This window comes from Lipotes vexillifer, unplaced genomic scaffold, assembly GCF_000442215.2.
Source record: "Lipotes vexillifer unplaced genomic scaffold, Lipotes_vexillifer_v1.1 scaffold253, whole genome shotgun sequence".
NCBI classification, from domain to species: Eukaryota; Metazoa; Chordata; class Mammalia; order Artiodactyla; family Lipotidae; genus Lipotes; species Lipotes vexillifer.
Window position 1 is genome coordinate 3,386,741 of NW_006780322.1, and position 20,473 is coordinate 3,407,213.

At 39.6% G+C, this 20,473-nt stretch overlaps 1 protein-coding gene and 1 pseudogene across 1 annotated transcript in view; one reads left to right on the forward strand and one right to left on the reverse strand.

The window, feature by feature from the left end:
- Positions 1-4,727: 4,727 nt before the first annotated feature.
- Positions 4,728-20,473, forward strand: part of CUNH2orf42 (chromosome unknown C2orf42 homolog) — a 41,358-nt gene continuing 25,612 nt past the window's right edge. Inside the window, exon 1 of the mRNA XM_007453409.1 lies at positions 4,728-4,759. The gene's annotated coding sequence lies outside the window, so the exon portion shown is untranslated. The remainder of the gene's footprint in view (positions 4,760-20,473) is intronic.
- Positions 18,630-18,922, reverse strand: LOC103069364 (small ubiquitin-related modifier 1 pseudogene; annotated as a pseudogene).

Below are 20,473 nucleotides of genomic sequence, written 5' to 3' on the forward strand. Positions count from 1 at the left end.
AAAATAGAGCATTTTCAGTCAAGTAGTAGGAGCAAAATGTGGACTGTTAACGAGTGGGAGGTGGGGAGAGTTAACTAGTGCAACCTCTGCCTTCCCGATTAAGTGGGCTATAGACGGAAGGAGAGAGGAAAGAGGAGCTGGGTTTAAGAAAGCAATAATTTTTAAAAATCTCAATACAATAAACTATGAATAAATCACAAAGATAAGTAAATGACCACCAAACAAACAACCCCACTCTTCATTCGGAAATAACAAAAAACATTTACCTCCGTTTTACATAGAAAATCGGAACAACAGTTAAAGAATGCGTTTGTGTGCATGTGTGTACTGTTTCTCTAGGATACTCAGAATTGAATGATGGATTAAAGAATGAAATTGTAAAAACTGTATGATATATGTTGTCAAATTATGTTGGTACTTTATAACGTACAGCTCTTTATAATGGTACAGTTATAATGGTACAGCTCTTAAAGCTGTACCATTTTACACTCCAACCAATAATGTCCGAAAGCACCTGTTTGCCCCCCTACTTTTACCAGTGCTGATTGTTATTAAGCCTTTATTTTTGCCAATCCGATGCATGTAAAATGATCTCTTTTATTTCCCTGATTGTAAGTAAAGTTAGTGATTTGTTCCCATGATAGTTGGCTGTTTGTGTTTCTTTTCTGTGACCTGTCTGTATCCTTTGTCCATTTGACCTCCAAGGACTTTAAGACATTATAATAATCACATGTTGAATATGTGATAACTATATATCATATGTCTTTAGAAGTAAAAGATGCCGTAAAAATATGAGCAAGGAAGAAGTGACTATTGAATGATTTGGCAGAATTTTTAAGGAAACTAATAGAACCTCTAGAAATTAAAAACAAAAGCTAAAATTAAAAATTCAATGGACTGGCAAAACAAAATTAGATACAGCTGAAGAAATCTGTGAATTGGAACAGTACAACAGTGCAGAGACAAAGAGGTAGAAAATATGAAGAGAGCATGAAGAATAGAATGGGAAATCTAAAATATATTTAAACTGGAGTTCCATAAAGAGAGAAAACAATTTGGGATGGGAAATATTCGAAGAGATAGGGCTGAGAATTTTCCCGAATTATTGAAGGGTAGGAATTCTCAGACAAGATCCACAATGAATCCCAAGAAAGATAAATAAAATGAAGTCCATGCTTACATATATAGTCAAATTGCAGATTATCAAAGACAGAGAGATTTTAAGAGCAGCAGAGAGGGGGAGAAAAAAGAAGACTACTACAATGATATGACAATTAGATTGACATCAAATGTTCCAACAGCAAGACGATAGGCCAGAATTCAGAGGGATATCTTCAATGTGCTGAAAGAAACAACCAACCTAAAGCAATCATACAAGAATGAGGATGAAATAGAAAAGGAAAAGCCAAGAGAATTTGCCAACAATAAATCCAATACTAAATGAACTTCTAAAGCATATATTTCAGGGAGAAAAAAATTCCAAAACAAACATCTGAGCTGCAAAAAGAAATGGTAAGCAAAGAAATTTATACATATGTAGTTTAATCTAAAGCAACAATAATAGTGCCTTCTTCTAAGGGAGAACTAAAGTAAAATACTGGATAATAATAATATATATGACAGGAGGTGGTTAAAGTGTTCTAAGATCACTGTATTTTTTTCAGGAGAATAGCAGAAAAATGTATTAGCTTTGGCCTTGAGTTAAAATGTAAAGGATCGTCACTAAGATAATAAAAATAGAGCATATAACTTCCAAAAAGAGGAGGTAACAAAAGAAATCCAAAAGAAGGCAGAAAAAGAAAAGAAACATACAGAAAGTCAGACAAACCAATCTTAGATGGTAGATGGTAGAAATAAAATTAGATGGTAGAAATAATTCCAAATGGATTAACAAGCATAATAAATTGTACTAAGCTAATAAAAGAGATTGCCTAATTGGATTTTTAAAATTTAGATGCACTGCTTAGAAGCAACATCTAAAACAAAAGTGTGCAGAAAGATATATACCAGGAAAACCTAAATGAAGCTGATGTAGCCAAATTAATAGCAAAGAAAATATATACACATCCTTAAGAAAATATTGGTTTTAAAAGGTCACAGGAGTTAGAAGGGTAAGGGAAGTTGAAGAATAATTATTGCCAATTGGCAAAAATCAAAGAACTGTGAATATTTGTTCTAATGTGCCAATACCACACAAATTCTTTTTATTGGAAATGCCTTTAAATATCAGAAGCTATTATTCATCTATTAACAAATAAATAAATAAAGCAGTTTCTATGAGATCAAAAAAAGTTAGCTTATCATGTTTTCTGACCATAAAGTAGTTAGGTTAGAAATCAATTACGAAAACGCATGTATAAATAACTTATGAGTCAAAGAAGATGCCATAGTGAAAATTTTTAATTATTTAAAATTTAAAGAAAATAAAAATACTGTATATCAAAATTTGTGGAATGCAAGTAAAATGGCACTTTGAAAGTAATGTATACCCTTAAATGCTTATACTAGAAAAGAAAGGTTAGAAATTAATGGGCAGGGACTTCCCTGGTGGTCCAGTGGTTAAGAATCCGCCTTCCAATGCAGGGGATGTGGGTTTGATCCCTGGTTGGGGAACTAAGATCCCACATGCCACGGGGCAACTGAGCCCGCATGCCACAAACTACAGAGCCCGCACACTCTGGAGCCTGTGCGCCACTAGAGAGCCTGCGTGCTGCAACTGAGACCTGATGCAGACAAAAATAAACTTTAAAAAAATAGTCTATATATATTAAAAAAAAAAAAACAATGAGAATTAAGTGACTGAGTAAAAAATATTAACATACTGAAAATTAACATACCATAATGAACCATAACTTGAGAATATTGTGCAATTCTGAGAATCCTATTTATGAGAAGAGGGCTCAGAAAGGACTTCGATGATGGCAATGTTTCTTCAAAGACCCTTCTTGGAAGAAGGAATGGAAGAACCCTGAGTGTCTGGCTTGCAAGAAAGAAACCTCTTCTAGAATGAGGTTGCTTGATAGCTTCCTTTCTGACTGGAACAGGTAATGTGTCTCAGCAGAAAACCCACAGATCTCTTAGGACACATTTGGGCAATTCCATTGAAAAAAATTGAAACACTCTTTACAACAGGGTCTCTCAATTGTGGCACTACTGACATTTTGGTCCAGATAATTCTTTGTCGTAAGGGCTGTTCTGTGCATTGCAGGATCTTCCATGGCATCTACTAGATGTGTAGCAGTGCTCCCAGTTGAGAACAACTGCTTTAGATAATCACTTGGTACTAATACAATCATAAACACAACCAGGCATTGAAACCCCACAGTATTATTAGGTGATCATCTAGATGATACAGGATATACTGATGATCATTTAAAACCTTATAATTGAAGTGGAAAGACAAAATTGGAAAAATTTCCTGGAAAAAAGTGTGCCCTTCTCCCCCTACCTCCAGTTTAAGAAACAACATAGCAAACCTTAATCATGAAAGGGACCACTTCTCTTTTTAACAGTTGAGAAGACTACGGTTCTACCAGCTAAAGAATGTCACTCACCTTCTGGTTCAACAAGGATTAAGTCATTAGCCACTGCAGTCACTGACCTTCAAAACACCCTGAAAGGAGTTCAGGGTGGAGATCAGAAATGGGGCACTCCATGCTCTGGGAAAACTGGCAGAATAGGACTTCATATAGATATTTTCGGGAGATTTTATGAACCCAGTTTCTTGCATCTTCCCATACTTAGAAAAACACAAATCATTATCTGTGCCTTGTGACCAGCAGTAATCTTCTACCAAGCTGTGTGCTTGATTGCACATACCCCTTCTCCAAAATCACAGATGTACTAACCTCTCCCCATGCCTCTTCAGATCACTTCCTCAAAGCTATCTGAGAGGTTGCCTCCCTGACTATAGTCCTAAGTAAGTTCCTGAATGAAACTGAAACTCACAGCTCTCACATTTTTTTTTAATTTTAAATATTTTTATTATTTCCGTTGACAGTTCTCAGGTAACCAGCCCACAGTGCCACCACTAATAAGTAGCAGGATGAAGGCTAAAGGTGCAGGAAATCTCATTCCAGAGTTTTCCAACACACACACACAGGCCTCACCCTTAACACATTTGTACTCAGGAGCACAAATTTATTTGTTTAGACTTATTTATTAGATATATTCTGTGCGATTCCAAGGACCAAAACTAGGTCATACCAGAACCCAATTCCAACGCCTTATACAGGAAAACGTTCAAGTAATATGTCAGAGTATAATTAAGGGAGAAAAAGATAACTTGATGCAAACACACAAGTGATAGAAACAGCGAATAATTTGGTGGACAAGACCCCCTTGACAAAACACTAAATCGCAGCTGGCATCTGCTAGTAATGTAGAAAATCTAAGGCGATTTTTGCATCAATGACCAATGGAATTCTACTCAGAAATAGGACTCACTCAGGCCTGAAACAGTCATGACCAGCCCTATAGTTGTCTGTGCCTTTCAGTACCAGCAGGGTTGGCCAGAAGCACTCTTTCCACGGCAAAGAACCTAAGTCCTACTCCCGCCAGTTAGGCGCAGATTCCACCACCGGATTCCCCAGTTGTCAGCCGCCTCCAGGAAGAGGAAACTACAACTCCCGTCAGACAACGCTAGCTGAGGTGGGCGGGCTCTCGCCGCGCGTGGGCGACTCTGACCAATAACGACTGTCGTTACAGCGAACGGTTTGGCCGCGTTTGTAAAAGGCCGTGGCAGGCGAAGAGAGAGGAGGTGAGGGCGGTCATCAGCTGGGGCCCTGGGACGGCGGGGTGGGGGGCGCAGGGCAGGTAAGGGGGCTGTGTTGACAGAAGGCGGGGGCGGCAATGGGACAAGGGTGTAGAGCTGGGAATCCCGGCGGATAGCGTTTCCCAAGAGCAGGGTGCCAGGCAGGTGATGCTTCTGCTTGGGCCTACTTAGGACCGGAAGTGAGTGGTCGCGCGGGGAGGATGCCGGGAAGCAGGTCCCCGGGTGGGTGAGTCCGGGGGCTGGCCGCATCCCGGAAGCCAGGTGGGAGGTGCGGGTCCCGCAGGCCGGATGATAGGGGTCTTGTCTGCGTGGCCTCGGAGGCCTTTCTCCACTATTCCGAGGCAGTGCGGGGCAATGGAAGCACCCTGGACCTGGAGTTGAGAGTCCTGGCTTCTAGTTCTGCCCCTTCCTCTCACTTGTGGTTGACGGAATCCAGCAGATTCCAAACTCACGTTAGATTATCTAGAGGCTGGCTGAGGGACATTAATCAAATCACTACTTTCTCTGAGCCAGTTTCTTCATCTCTAAGATAAAATAATACCTGCTTCACAGGTTCGTGGTGAGCATACATGAGTAAATGCATGGGAAAAGCTTACATGTGCTCAGTAAACGTTAGCAAGTTTATGTTTTATTTATGGTGATCGTTCTCTTCACTTATTGTGCTTCACAAGCCTTAAATAGCATTCACCAAACTGTATATAGCTCTACAGCCGAATAGTACGGGCCTGAAAACCTAGCACTACAGGGAGTGTTCATGGGGTAGCTCTTCCAGCACCAGTCCGTTTACACCATCTGAGGAGGCTGTTTAGTAAACTTGCCAGGGAGAGGAGACGCTTTCTTAGGCAGGATTCAAATATAGGTTCTTTATGAAACTGCACTCCTTCTTGGGTGGGACCCAACCAAAACTCAGACTGGGACTCCAACCCCCCTGCACCTCACATTGGGAATTGAACCCACAATCCCTGACTTAGGAGGGGACTCGAACCCACTGTCTTTTGGTTGAAACTGCTCACCTGGTGTCAGGACTTACTGAAGCGCAGAGAATTCAGCGTGAGGCAAAGTGGCAGGTGAAGAGTGAGTTTATTAGCATAGGAGGCTTGTGAGAGATACGAGCTGGACAGCAGGGGAGCACAGCCCTGAGAACAAAGAGGGCTATATTTTTATAATCAAAGAAAAAGTGGGGAGGGGAGAACACCACCTTCTTCCTCAGTCTTGGGCAGACGTCAAGGCTTACATCATCAGTTCCTCCTTTGACCCTATCTGGTCTAACCCGGACTGCCTTGGCGCTATTTAAATCATATGTATATTAGCAAAAGGGTGGTAAATTATACTAAGATACGGTAATTCATCTCAAGTTTTTGTATAATGTCCCCTGTCACCTAGTTTCTTTCCCCTTTCATCTATATTCCTGTCTTGGCTACATGCAGAAATGCTACTCTTCAAGGATCATTAACTCCCTGACTTCATGTAACAAGATTCAGACCCCATATCTATTGTCTTGTGTTGTAACTACCAGGATTTGTGGCTTGAGTGTGTCTGGTGCTTGGATGCACCTGGTCTTCCTTCAAGATAGTGTAGATTGTTGCTAGGTTACTGGATTCTTTTCTTGAGTGGTCATTAGTTTACATCAGTCTCCCAAACTCCCTTAAAATTCCCTTTCTCTCTTTAATCCCCTAGTGGGATTTCTAAACTAACTAATCCTACTCTATCCCTATCATTTACAAATTGTGTTACTTGTTTATATATGCTTTCAATATAGAATCTGTAATAAGTGATACTAGTACAAGTTTAAAATTCAAATCGTATGGAACACTGAAATGTGTATATCCTTCCCACTTTCTATTTCTCAAGTCCCCAGTCACTTCTTCTGAGGCAACATATTCTGTATGTGTGTATCTCCCCTGTCGTTTTTCTTTTTTAAACCAAGAGTATCACATTATACACGAAGTATTATACCTTTTTTTACTCCACAGTATATCTTGATATTTGTTCCTTATCAATACATATAAATCTGATTCGTTTTAGGGGCTCTATAGTAGCATATTGTATGATTACACCATGATTTATTTAGTTAGCTCTTAGGCTGCTTCTGTTCTTGTGCAGTTATGGACAGCCTTGCATGGAGTACCCCTGTACATATTTTGTGTTCATGTGAGACTAGAACTCATGAAATCTTAAAAGTGGAATTGCTAAGTCAAAGTGTGTTTTAAGTTTATTTTATTTACATCCCTTTAAAGACAATATTGCAGTTTACACGCCCACAATAATGTACAGTGCCTATTTCTCCACATCCTCATGTGATAGCATTTATCTTTTATGTCACTTTGCTGAAGTCTTGTTTTAATTTGCCTCTTGCTTATTGTAAGGTTGAATTTTGGACGTTTAAAATCATTTTTTGGGAATTCCCTGGGAGTCCAGTGGTTAGGACTCCGTTCTTCCATTGCTTGGGGCCTGGGTTCGATCTCTGGTTGGGGAAATAAGATCTCACAAGCCACAGCGCCAAAAAAGTCATTTTTTTTTCTTTTTCATAAGCTGTCTTTTTATGCCCTTTGCTCATTTTTCTAGTGGGTTTGCTTCTTTTTTCTTATTGATTTGTAAAAATTCTTATTTTAGGAAATTAACCCTTTGTTATTTGTGTTCCACATATTTTCCCTTTATTTTTAATGACAGATTTATTGAAACATAAATCACATAACATAAAATTCACCCTTTTAAAATGTTACAAATCAGCGATTTTTAGTATATTCACAGAGTAGTGCAACCTTTCATTGCCCCATTTGTTTATTTTTGTTTTTATTTCCATTCCTCTAGGAGGTGGATGACAAAAGATCTTGCTGTGATTTATGTCAAAGAGTGTTCTTCCTATGTTTTCCTCTAAGGGTTTTATTTTATATAAAATTCACCCTTTTAAAATGTTACAAATCAGCGATTTTTAGTATATTCACAGAGTAGTGCAACCTTTCATTGCCCCATTTGTTTATTTTTGTTTTTATTTCCATTCCTCTAGGAGGTGGATGACAAAAGATCTTGCTGTGATTTATGTCAAAGAGTGTTCTTCCTATGTTTTCCTCTAAGGGTTTTATAGTGTCCAGTTTTACATTTAGATCTCTAATCCATTTTGAGTTTACTTTTGTGTATGGTGTTAGGGAGTGTTCTAATTTCATTCTTTAACATGTAGCTGTCCAGTTTTCCCAGCACCACTTATTAAAGAGGCTGTCTTTTCTCCATTGTATATCCTTGCCTCCTTTGTTATAGATTAGTTGACCATAGGTGCATGGGTTTATCTCTGGGCTTTCTATCCTTTTCCATTGATCTATATTTCTTTTTTTTGTGCCAGTACCATATTGTCTTTTTTTTTTTTAATTTATTCATTTGTTTATTTATTTTTGACTGTGTTGGATCTTCATTGCTGCGCACCGGCTTTCTCTAGTAGTGTCGAGCGGGGGCTACTCTTTCTCATTGCGGTGGCTTCTCTTGTTGCAGAGCACAGGCTCTAGAGCACAGGCTCAGTAGTTGTGGCGCACGGGCTTAGTTGCTCCGAGGCATCTGGGATCTTCCCGGACCAGGGCTCAAACCCGTGTCCCCTGCATTGGCAGGGGGATTCTTAACCACTGTGCCACCAGGGAAGTCCATATTGTCTTGATTACTGTAGCTTTGTAGTATAGTCTAAAGTCAGGGAGTCTGATTCCTCCAGCTCCATTTTTTTCCCTCAAGACTGCTTTGACTATTTGGGGTCTTTTGTGTCTCCATATAATTTTTAAGATTTTTTTAAGACACAGACCTTCTAGAGAATGGACTTGAGGATATGGGAAGGGGGAAGGGTAAGCTGGGACAAAGTGAGAGAATGGCATGGACATATATATATTACCAAACATAAAGTAAATAGCTAGTGGGAAGCAGCCGCATAGCACAGGCAGATCAGCTCGGTGCTTTGTGACAACCTAGAGGGGTGGGATAGGGAGGGTGGGAGGGAGGGAGATGCAAGAGGGAAGAGATATGGGGACATATGTATATGTATAGCTGATTCACTTTGTTATAAAGCAGAAACTAACACACCACTGTAAAGCAATTATACTCCAATAAAGATGTTAAAAAAAAAAGATTTTTTGTTCTAGTTCTGTAAAAAAACACCATTGGTAATTTGATAGGGGTTGTGTTGAATCTGTAGATTGATTTGGATAGTAGAGTCATTTTCACAATATTGATTCTTCCAATCCAAGAACATGGTATATCTCTCCACCTGTTTGTATCATCTTTAATTTCTTTCATCAGTGTCTTATAGTTTTCTTCATACAGGTCTTTTGTCTCCCTAGGTAGGTTTATTCCTAGGTATTTTATTCTTTTTGTTGCAGTGGTAAATGGGAGTGTTTCCTTAATTTCTCTTTCAGATTTTTCATCATTAGTGTATAGGAATGCAAGAGATTTCTGTGCATTAATTTTGTATCCTGCAACTTTACCAAATTCATTGATTAGCTCTAGTAGTTTTCTGGTGGCATCTTTAGGATTCTCTATGTATAGTATCATGTCATCTTCAAACAGTGACAGCTTTACTTCTTCTTTTCCAATTGGTATTCCTTTTATTTCTTTTTCTTCTCTGATTGCTGTGGCTAGGACTTCCAAAACTGTGTTGAATAACAGTGGCGAGAGTGGACATCCTTGTCTTGTTCCTCATCTTAGAGGAAATGGTTTCAGTTTTTCACCTTTGAGAATGATGTTTGCTGTGGTTTGTCATATCTGGCCTTTATAATGTTGAGGTAGGTTCCCTCTGTGCCCACTTTCTGGAGAGATTTTATCATAAATGGGTGTTGAATTTTGTCAAAAGCTTTTTCTGCATCTATTGAGATGATCATATGGGTTTTATTCTTCAATTTGTTAATATGGTGTATCACATTGATTGATTTGTGTATATTGAAGAATCCTTGAATCCCTGGGATAAATCCCACTTGATCATGGTGTATGATCTTTTTAGTGTGCTGTTGGATTCTGTTTGCTAGTATTTTTTTTTTTTTTTCTTGCGTTATGCGGGCCTCTCACTGTTGTGGCCTCTCCCATTTGCGGAGCACAGGCTCCGGACGCGCAGGCCCAGCGGCCATGGCTCACGGGCCCAGCCGCTCCGCGGCATGTGGGATCCTCCCGAAACGGGGCACGAACCCGCGTCTCCTGCATCGGCAGGCGGACTCTCAAGCACTGCGCCACCAGGGAAGCCCTGTTTGCTAGTATTTTGTTGAAGATTTTTGCATCTATATTCATCAGTGATATTGGTCTGTAATTTTCTTTTTTTGTAGTATCTTTGTCTGGTTTTGGTATCAGGGTGATGGTGGCTTCATAGAATGAGTCTGGGAGTGTTCCTTCCTCTGCAGTTTTTTGGAAGAGTTTGAGAAGGATGGGTGTTCTTCTCTAAATGTTTGATAAAATTCACCTGCGAAGGCATCTTGTCCTGGACTTTTGTTTGTTGGAATATTTTTAATCACAGTTTCAAATTCATTACTTGTGATTGGTCTGTTCATATTTTCTATTTCTTCCTAGTTCAGTCTTGGAAGATTTTACCTTTCTAAGAATTTGTCCATTTCTTGCAGGTTGTCCATTTTATTGGCATAGAGTTGCTTGTAGTAGTCTCTTAGGATGCTTTGTATTTCTGCAGTGTCTGTTGTAACTTCTCTTTTTTCATTTCTAATTTTATTGATTTGATCCTCTCCCTCTATTTCTTGATGAGTCTGGCTAATGGTTTATCAATTTTGTTTATCTTCTCAAAAAACTAACTTTTAGTTTTATTGATCTTTGCTATTGTTTTCTTTGTTTCTGTTTCATTTATTTCTGCTCTGATCATTATGATTTCTTTCCTTCCACTAACTTTGGGTTTTGTTTGTTCTTTCTCTAGTTCCTTTAGGTGTAAGGTTAGATTGTTTATTTGAGATTTTTCTTGTTTCTTGAGGTAGGCTTGTATTGCTATAAACTTCACTCTTAGAACTGCTTTTGCTGCATCCCATAGGTTTTGGATCTTTGTGTTTTCATTGTAATTTGTCTCTAGGTATTTTTTTATTTCCTCTTTGTTTTCTTCAGTGTTCTCTTGGTTATTTAGAATGTACTGTTTAGCCTACATGTATTTATGTTTTTTATGTTTTTCTCCCTGTAATTGATTTCTAATCTCATAGCGTTGTGGTGAGAAAAGATGCTTGATATGATTTCAGTTTTCTTAAATTTACTGAGGCCCAAGATGTGATCTGTCCTGGAGAATGTGATCTATCCTGGAGAATGTTCCATGCGCGCTTGAGAAGAAAGTGTAATCTGCTGTTTTTGGATGGAATGTCCTATAGATATCAATTAAATCTATCTGGTCTATTGTGTTATTTAAAGCTTGTGTTTCCTTATTAATTTTCTGTTTGGATGATCTGTCCATTGGTGTAAGTGAACTGTTAAAGTCCCCCACTATTATTATGTTACTGTCGATTTCCTCTTTTATAGCTGTTAGCTGTTGCCTTATGTATTGAGGTGCTTCTATGTTGGGTGCATATATATTTATAATTGTTATATCTTCTTCTTGGATTGATCCCTTGATCATTCATTATGTAGTGTCCTTCCCTGTCTCTTTTAACATTCTTTTTTTTTTTTAAAGAAGATGTTGGGGGTAGGAGTTTATTAATTAATTAATTAATTTTTGCTATGGGGTCTTCGTTTCTGTGCGAGGGCTTTCTCTAGTTGTGGCAAGCGGGGGCCACTCTTCATTGCAGTGCACAGGCCTCTCACTATCGTGGCCTCTCTTGTTGCGGAGCACAGTCTCCAGACGCGCAGGCTCAGTAGTTGTGGCTCACGGGCCTAGTTGCTCCACGGCATGTGGGATCCTCCCAGACCAGGGCTCAAACCCATGTCCCCTGCGTTAGCAGGCAGACTCTCAACCACTGTGCCACCAGGGAAGCCCATCTTGTAACATTCTTTATTTTAAAGTCTATTTTATCTGATAAGAATATTGCTACTGCAGCTTTTTTTTGATTTCCATTTGCATGGAATATCTTTTTCCATCCCCTCACTTTCAGTCTATATGTGTCCCTAGGTCTGAAGTGGGTCTCTTGTAGACAGCATATATATGGGTCTTGATTTTGTATCCATTCAGCAAGCCTGTGTCTTTTGGTTGGAGCATTTAATCCATTCACGTTTAAGGTAATTATTGATATGTATGTTCCTATTACCATTTTCTTAATTGTTATGGGTTTGTTTTTGTAGGTCCTTTTCTTCTCTGTGTTTCCCACTTAGAGAAGTTCCTTTAGCATTTGTTGTAGAGCTAGTTTGGTGGTGCTGAATCCTCTTAGCTTTTCCGTCAAATCTGAATGAGATCTTTGCCAGGTAGAGTAATCTTGGTTGTAGGTTCTTCCCTTTTGTCACTTTAAATGTATCATACCACTCCCTTCTGGCTTGTAGAGTTTCTGCTGAGAGAGAAGCTGTTAACCATATGGGAGTTCCCTTGTATGTTATTTGTCGTTTTTCCCTTGTTGCTTTCAGTAATTTTTCTTTGTCTTTAATTTTTGTCAATTTGATTACTATGTGTCTCAGTGTGTTTCTCCTTGGATTTATCCTGCCTGGTACTCTCTGCACTTCCTGGACTTGGGGGGCTGTTTCCTCTCCCATGTTAGGGAAGTTTTCGACTATAATCTCTTCAAATATTTTCTCGGGTCCTTTCTCTCTCTCTTCTCCTTCTGGGACCCCTATAATGTGAATGTTGTTGCATTTAATGTTGTCCCAGAGGTCTCTTAGGCTGTCTTCATTTCTTTTCATTCTTTTTTCTTTATTCTGTTCTGTGGCAGTGAATTCCACCATTCTGTCTTCCAGGTCACTTATCTGTTCTTCTGCCTCAGTTATTCTGCTATTGATTCCTTCTAGTGTATTTTTCATTTCAGTTATTGTATTGTTCATCTCTGTTTGTTCTTTAATTCTTCTGGTGTCTGTTCTTTAATTCTTCTGGTGTCTGTTCTTTAATTCTTCTAGGTCTTTGTTAAACATTTCTTGCATCTTCTCGATCTTTGCGTCCATTCTTTTTCCGAGGTCCTGGATCATCTTCCCTATCATTATTCTGAATTCTTTTTCTGGAAGGTTGCCTATCTCCACTTCAATTAGTTGTTTTTCTGGGGTTTTGTCTTGTCACTTCATCTGGTACATAGCTCTCTGCCTTTTCATCTTGTCTGTCTTTCTGTGAATGTGGGTTTTGTTCCACAGGCGGCAGGATTGTAGTTCTTCTTGCTTCTACTGTCTGCCCTCTGTTGGATGAAGCGAAGAGGCTTGTGCAAGTTTCCTGATGGGAGGGACTGGTGGTGGTAGAGCTGGGTATTGCTCTGGTGGACAGAGCTCAGTAAAACTTTAATCTGCTTGTCTGCTAATAGGTGGGGCTGGGTTCCCTCCCTGTTGGTTGGTTTGGCCTGAGGCGACCCAACACTGGAGCCTACCCGGGCTCTTTGGTGGGGCTGATGGCAGACTCTGGGAGGGCTCATTCCAAGGAGTACTTCCCAGAACTTCTGCTGCCAGTGTCCTTGTCCTCACGGTGAGCCACAGCCACCTCCCGCCTCAGCAGGAGACCCTCCAACACTAGCAGGTAGGTCTGGTTCAGTCTCCTATGGGGTCACTGTTCCTTCCCCTGGGTCCTGACGCTCACACTACTTTGTGTGTGCCCTCCAAGAGTGGAGTCTCTGTTTCCTGCAGTCCTGTCAAAGTCCTGCAATTGAATCCCATTAGCCTTCAAAGTCTGATCCTCTAGGAATTCTTCCTCCCATTGCCAGACCCCCTGGTTGGGAACCCTGACGTGGGGCTGAAAACCTTCACTCCAGTTGGTGGACTTCTGTGGTATAAGTGTTCTCTAGTTTGTAAGTCACCCCCCCCCAGCAGTTACAGGATTTGATTTTATTGTGATCGTGCCCCTCCTACCATCTCACTGTGGCTTCTCCTTTGTCTTTGGATGTGGAGTATCTTTTTTGGTGAGTTCCAGTGTCTTCCTTTCGATGATTGTTCAGCAGTTAGTTGTGAATCTGGTGCTCTCGCAAGGGGGAGTCTCATTGGCCCATTTTTAAATTGGGTTGTTTGTCTTTTTATTGTTAACTTATAAGTCCCTTATCATATATATGACTTGCAAATATTTTCTCCCATTCTGTAGGTTATCTTTTCAGTTTCTTTTTTTTTTTTAATTTTATTTATTTTTTGGTTGCATTAGGTCTTCATTACTGTGTGCGGACTTTCTCTAGTTGTGGCGAGCGGGGGCTACTCTTTGTTGCAATGCACAGGCTTCTCATTGCAGAGGCTTCTCTTGTTTCGGAGCATAGGCTCTAGGCACGCAGGCTCCAGTAGTTGCAGCACGCAGGCTCAGTAGTTGCGGCATGTGGGCCCTAGAGTGTGTGGGCTTCAGTAGTTGTGGCGCTTGTGCTCAGTACTTGCGGCTTACGGGATTAGTTGCTCCACGGCATGTGGGATCTTCCCAGACCAGGGATCAAACCCATGTCCCCTGCATTGGCAGGCAGATTCTTAACCATGGTGCCACCAGGGAAGTCCCTATCTTTTCACTTTCTTGATGTGTCCTTTGAAGCACAAATGTTTTTAATTTTGATGAAGACCAATTTTTCTATTTTTTTTTGTCACTTATGCTTTTGGTGTTATATCTAAGAAACCATTGCCTAATCCAAGGTCTTGAGGTTTATTTGTTTATTTATTTATTTAAAAAAATTTTTTTTATTTGTTTATTCATTTCGGCTGCGCTGGGTGTCAGATGTGGCATGCGGGATCCTTTAGTTGCGGCACTGTTTTTAGTTGTGGCATGTGAACTCCCAGTTGTGGCATGCATGCAGGATCTAGTTCCCCAACCAGGGATTGACCTTGGGCCCCCCACATTGGGAGCGTGGAGTCCTCCCCCCTGGATCACCAAGCAAGTCCCAGTCACGAAGATTTATGCCTGTGTTTCTTCCTAAGAGTTTTAGATCTTACATTGATGTCTATGATCCACTTTGTTAATTTTTATATACAGTGTGAGGCAGGGGTCCAACTTCATTTTTTTGCAGGTGGCTATTCAGTTGTTCCAGCACCATTTGTTGACAGGACTGTTATTTTCCCATTAAATGATCTTGGTGTCCTTGTTGAACATCAATTGACCATAAATGTGAGGGTTCACTTTTGAACTCTCAATTCTCTTTCACTGATTTGTATATCTGTATGTCTAAGTCACATTGTCTTTTTTTCCTCCAGCTTTTTTGAGATGTAATTGACATATAACATTGTGTAAAGTTTAAAGTGTGATACACTTATATTGCAAAATGATTACCACCATAGCATTAACTAATGCTTCCATCACATCACATAATTACCATTTCTTGTTTGTGGTAAGAACATGTAAGATCTACTCTTAGCAACTTTCAAGTATAAATGCAGTATTGCTAACTATAATGACTATGCTGTATGTTAGATCCCCAGAACTTATTCATCTTATAACTAGAAGAGTTTGTACCCTTTCACTAACATCTCCCCATTTCTCCAATCCCCTAGTCCCCTGGCAACTACCATTCTATTCTGCTTCTATGAGTTTGGCTTTTTTAGGTTCTACATGTAAGTTATGTAATACAGTATTTGTCCTTCTCTGTCCACATTGTCTTAATTTGCTTTGTAGTAAATTTTGAAATCAGGAAGTGTAACTCCTACTTTGTTCTTTCTCAAGATTGTTCTGGCTCTTCCAGGTCTCTTGCATTTCCCTATGAATTTTAGAATCATCTTGTCAATTTCTGCAAAAAAAGGTATCTGGGATTTTGATAGGGATACATTACATTGTATCTGTAGATCAATTTGAGGAATAGTGCCTCTTAACAATATCAAGTCTTCTGGTTCATGAACATGAAAAGATGTCTTTCCATTTTTTAGGTCTTTAATTTCTTTCAATTATGGTTTGTAGTTTTCATCATATAAGTCTTTCACTGCTTTTGTTGCTTAGTTTGTTTTCATCTTCGGACTTAGTTTAAGGTACTTTTTTCCATGCAGAAAAATTTCATTTTTATGTAATCAAATATAATGAGTCATAATTTTTAAATGGGCCAAATATTTGAATAGTTATTTCCCCAAAGAGATAGACATATGGCTAAGTAAGCACGTGAAATTTTGCCAACATCATTATTCATTAGGGAAATGCAATAAAAACCAAGTGAGATACCACTTCACACCCATTATAGTCAAATGGCTATAACCAAGGAAACAGTAACACGTGTTGGCCAGGAAATGGAGAAAGGAACCCTCATATGTTGCTGGTGTAAATGTATAATGGCACAGTCACTTTGGAAAACAGTTTGGCGGTTTCTTAAAAACTTGTACGTAAACTTACCCTACCACCCAGTAATTCTAATTCTAGGTATCTACCCAAGAGAAATGAAGACATTTGTCTACACAAAGACTTGCATGTTAATGTTCTCAACAGTGTTCGTGATAGCCCTGAAGTGGAGACAATCCAAGTATCTATAAGGTGGTAAATGGATAAACAAAATGATATAACCATACAATGGAATACTGTTCAGCAATACAAAGGAATGCAGTACTGATACATGCTACAATGTGGTCGCACCTTGAAAACATCATGTTGAATGAAAGAAGGCAGACATAAAAGGCCACATATCGTATGATTCCATCTATATGAAGTGTCCAGAAAAGGTAAATCTATAGCAACAGAAAGTAGATTAGTGATTGCCCAAGGGTGGGCATGGTGATTGACTCCAGAAGGCAAGAGGGATCTTTCTGGGGTGATGGAAGTGTTCTAAAACTTAATTGTAGTGATGGATACCTAACTCTATAAATTTTATAAATATTATTGAATTGTACACTTAAAATGGGTGAATTTTATTGTATGTAAAATATACCTCAATAAAGAAGTTTAAAATAAAACCACTGAAATAAATAGGAAAAAATCATTTCTGGATTTAATATTTAATATTTTCTGGATTCTGGGTTTTGTGTCATTTAGGCCATCCTCAATCTGATATCCTTAAAAAATACTTTAAGAAAAAAATTCTCTCCTTTTTTTGTTCTACTGTGTTAGCAGTTCCATCTTTTTTTTTTTTTTTAAAGGAATTCCTTTATTTTTATTTATTTATTTATTTATTTATTTGGCTGTGTTGTGTCTTCGTTTCTGTGCGTGGGCTTTCTCCAGCTGCGGCAAGGGGGGGCCACTCTTCATCGCGGTGCGTGGGCCTCTCACTATCACGGCCTCTCTTGTTGCGGAGCACAGGCTCCAGACGCGCAGGCTCAGTAGTTGTGGCTCACGGGCCTAGTTGCTCCGCGGCATGTGGGATCTTCCCAGACCAGGGCTCGAACCCGTGTCCCCTGCATTGGCAGGCAGACTCTCAACCACTGCGCCACCAGGGAAGCCCAGCAGTTCCATCTTTTGTATTTGAATGTTTTATCTGCCTGGAATGTATTTAAGTATAGAAAGTGAGATAGGATGAAGAAGATATATTTAATGATGATAATATTTAATGATGATAATAGAAGTAGAACTTTTTTCTCCCAATAAAATCTTATTCTGTACCCAATAAATTAAGAAAACTAAAAACAATGTTCAGAATCTTTTCTACTGAAATATTTGCATCTATGTACTGAGGTCAATGTTTAGGATGTTCATTGCAGCATTGTCTAGAACTAAAAACCCACTGGTAGAGCTGGTTCAACTATGGTCTATTCACACTACAGATTACTGTTCAGCAGCTAAAGATGGTGTTAAAGCCGTTTGTGCTGACATGGGAAGAAATCTATGGAAAAATGTTAAGAAGGCAAATTTCAGAACAATTAGTATAATATAATTCAATTTTTATAAAAACAAAAACCCACATCCGTACATATATGTATTTATTTATTTATAAAGAAAATAATCTGATGGATATATGGCAGCCTGTTAACTGTATTTACTCTTGAAAAGTGAGGATTTTGGGGGGCATGTAGGGGTAGTGATAGTGATAATAGTGGAGCATAAAAGGGTCTTTAGCTTTTTAGTTTGCTTTTGCACTGTTATTTTGTAAGATGACTTGTCTTTTAACATTTTTTTCAATTTGCATTTTTGAAAAGATCATAGATTTACATGATTTATTTTTTTGTTTTTTTTACAAATATTTTGTTTATTTTAATGAAGCTGGTACAGACAATGTCCATTTAAAACCCATATCCCAGGCCAAAAAGTACAAATAAAGTCAAAAAGAGCAGCGTTCTGCTGTATACACTTCTGCATGAATAACTTTAACTGCTAATGAAAATTAGAACTTTTCTGGGATCTTCTGACAAGATTTTTCTTTCATCTTAAAATGCTTTCTCTTCAGTGAAGCCATCTTTGGAGTTAGTCGTTATTTTCACCACCTCTGTCACCTTGACTCCAACCTGCTATTCCTCTTCTTTTGGTCCAGACCCTCAGATTTTAAAAGTAGCTTCAAGTTAAGGAAAGGTCATTTTTCCACAGTTGAGTTCTCTGAAAAACTTCCATCTCCCACTGAAAGTCACAGTCCAGGAGTGAAGCGATCACATGCTAGAACTTCAGGGCCAATTGGAAACTCATTATGAGCACTCGCATTAGTCAATCTTATTTATCACAAGCCTGTAAATGCACAGTCCTGGAAAAGGCGGCCTCTCTGTGCACACACGTAATTTTTAAAAAGGAGAGGGTGATATGAACAGGGCTGAGGTTTGATCACCAAAAATCAGCACAATGAAAACAAACAATAATGAATAATGGGCACTAGAATTCAAATTACCAGATGTTCTAAAGAGATGGGGTGCCAGTTTTCAATTCTGTTTTGAACACCACATTACAAAAGAACTATTTTAAAAAATAAAAAGGATTAAGGGAAAAGAAAAAAAATAAAAATATCTAAATCGTTGAACGACCCCCTGTTTGTTCCTGATAAACTTCAATCACATCTTCCTCCATTCCCAGTTCTTTTGGAGTGTGATTATCAGCAATTCAAAGAGAAACCTGAGTGAATTCATGGGAACTCCCTGTCTTTGACAGTATGATTCTTTGAGTTTCTTGAGATGTGTTGTCATTTTCACTTTGAAGTGAATCTCACTGCTATCCTGTCCGATGACTTTGAGTTTAATATATTCTCCTTCCTTCTTATCCCCCAAGTCCTCAGTTGAAGGTTTTGCCTCCTGGTCAGACATGGTGACGGTGGTTTCCCCTGGGGTCTCCGCACAGCAGCGGCCTCGGGTAGGCAGAACCTCGCTCTGGATTTACAAATCCGTCTCCCTTCCCCACAGCACAACACCGCGGCTCTACATGATTTATTTACAAAATAAACTATAACTGGCAAATAATTCCTCCCTTAATGAGCAAAGTTGTTCTGTTTTTAAACTTTAATGATAATATGACATCATCATCATCAGTGTAATTTTAAAATTGAATTATATGGACTTCCCCCGTGGTCCAGTGGTAAAGAATCTGCCTTACAATGCAGGGGACATGGCTTCGATCCCCGGTCGGTGAACTAAGATCCCACATGCCACAGGGCAACTAAGCCCACGCGCCACAACTACTGAGCTCGCGTGCCTCAACTAGAGAGCCTGCTGTGCCGCAAACTACAGAGCCCGTGCACTCTGGAGCCTGCGCCACAACTTGAAAAGAGAAAACACCGTAACGAGAGAGAAGCCCGTGCGCCGCAACGAAAGATCCCACATGCCACAACGAAGATCCCATGTGCCACAACAAAGACCCGACTCGGCCAAAATAAAATAAAATAAATATTAAAAATAAAAAAGGTTTTTAAAAAATTGACTTATATATCAAACAATCTGAAGCTCAGAAGTTAAAAGACTTGGTCGCAGAGATAATTAATTTTGGAACAACATTTTCTCCTAAGAACTCACGTTTGGCTGAATGACAGTACCTATCAGAGAAGTTTATTGACCTAAGAAGGAAATGTGTAAACAGACTAATGTCTCTAGGTCAGTGGTTTTTAACAGGTGATTTTGCCCCCAGGAGGACATTTAGCAATATCTGGAGACATTTTTGTTTTTTTACAACTTGGGGAAAGTGTGTTGACTGCTACTGGCATCTGGTGGTGGAGACCCGGGAATGCTACTAAACATCCTGTGATGCATAGGATAGCCCCCTGCAACAAAGAGTTACCCAGCCCTACACGTCTGAGGTGCCAAGGTGCAGAACCCTGCTGTAAATCATATTTCACAAAGCTTTATTCACTCAGCAGATATTACAGTTGGGGGGTTAGTTCATAGCCAATGAGAAGGTGGGTATTCTTAGGCTTTTTTTATTTGTACCTTCCGGTTTGTTAATCAGTGGACTATAGAAGATGTGAAGGGAGAGTTTTTTATCAAGACCATTCCTGGGACTTCCCTGGTGGCGCAGTGGTTAAGAATCTGCCTGCCAATGCAGGGGACAAGGGTTTTGTTGTGGTTTTTTTTGCGGTACGCGGGCCTCTCAGTGTTGTGGCCTCTCCCGTTGTGGAGCACAGGCTCCAGACGCGCAGGCTCAGTGGCCATGGCTCATGGGCCCAGCCGCAAGGCGGCACGTGGGATCCTCCCGGACCGGGGCACGAACCCGTGACCCCAACAAGAGAAGCCACCACAATGAGAAACCCGCACACCGCAACGGAGAGTAGCACCCGCTCACCGCCATCAGAGAAAGCCCGTGCGCAGCAACGAAGACCCAACGCAGCCATAAATAAATAAGTAAATATATATATGTTTATATATATA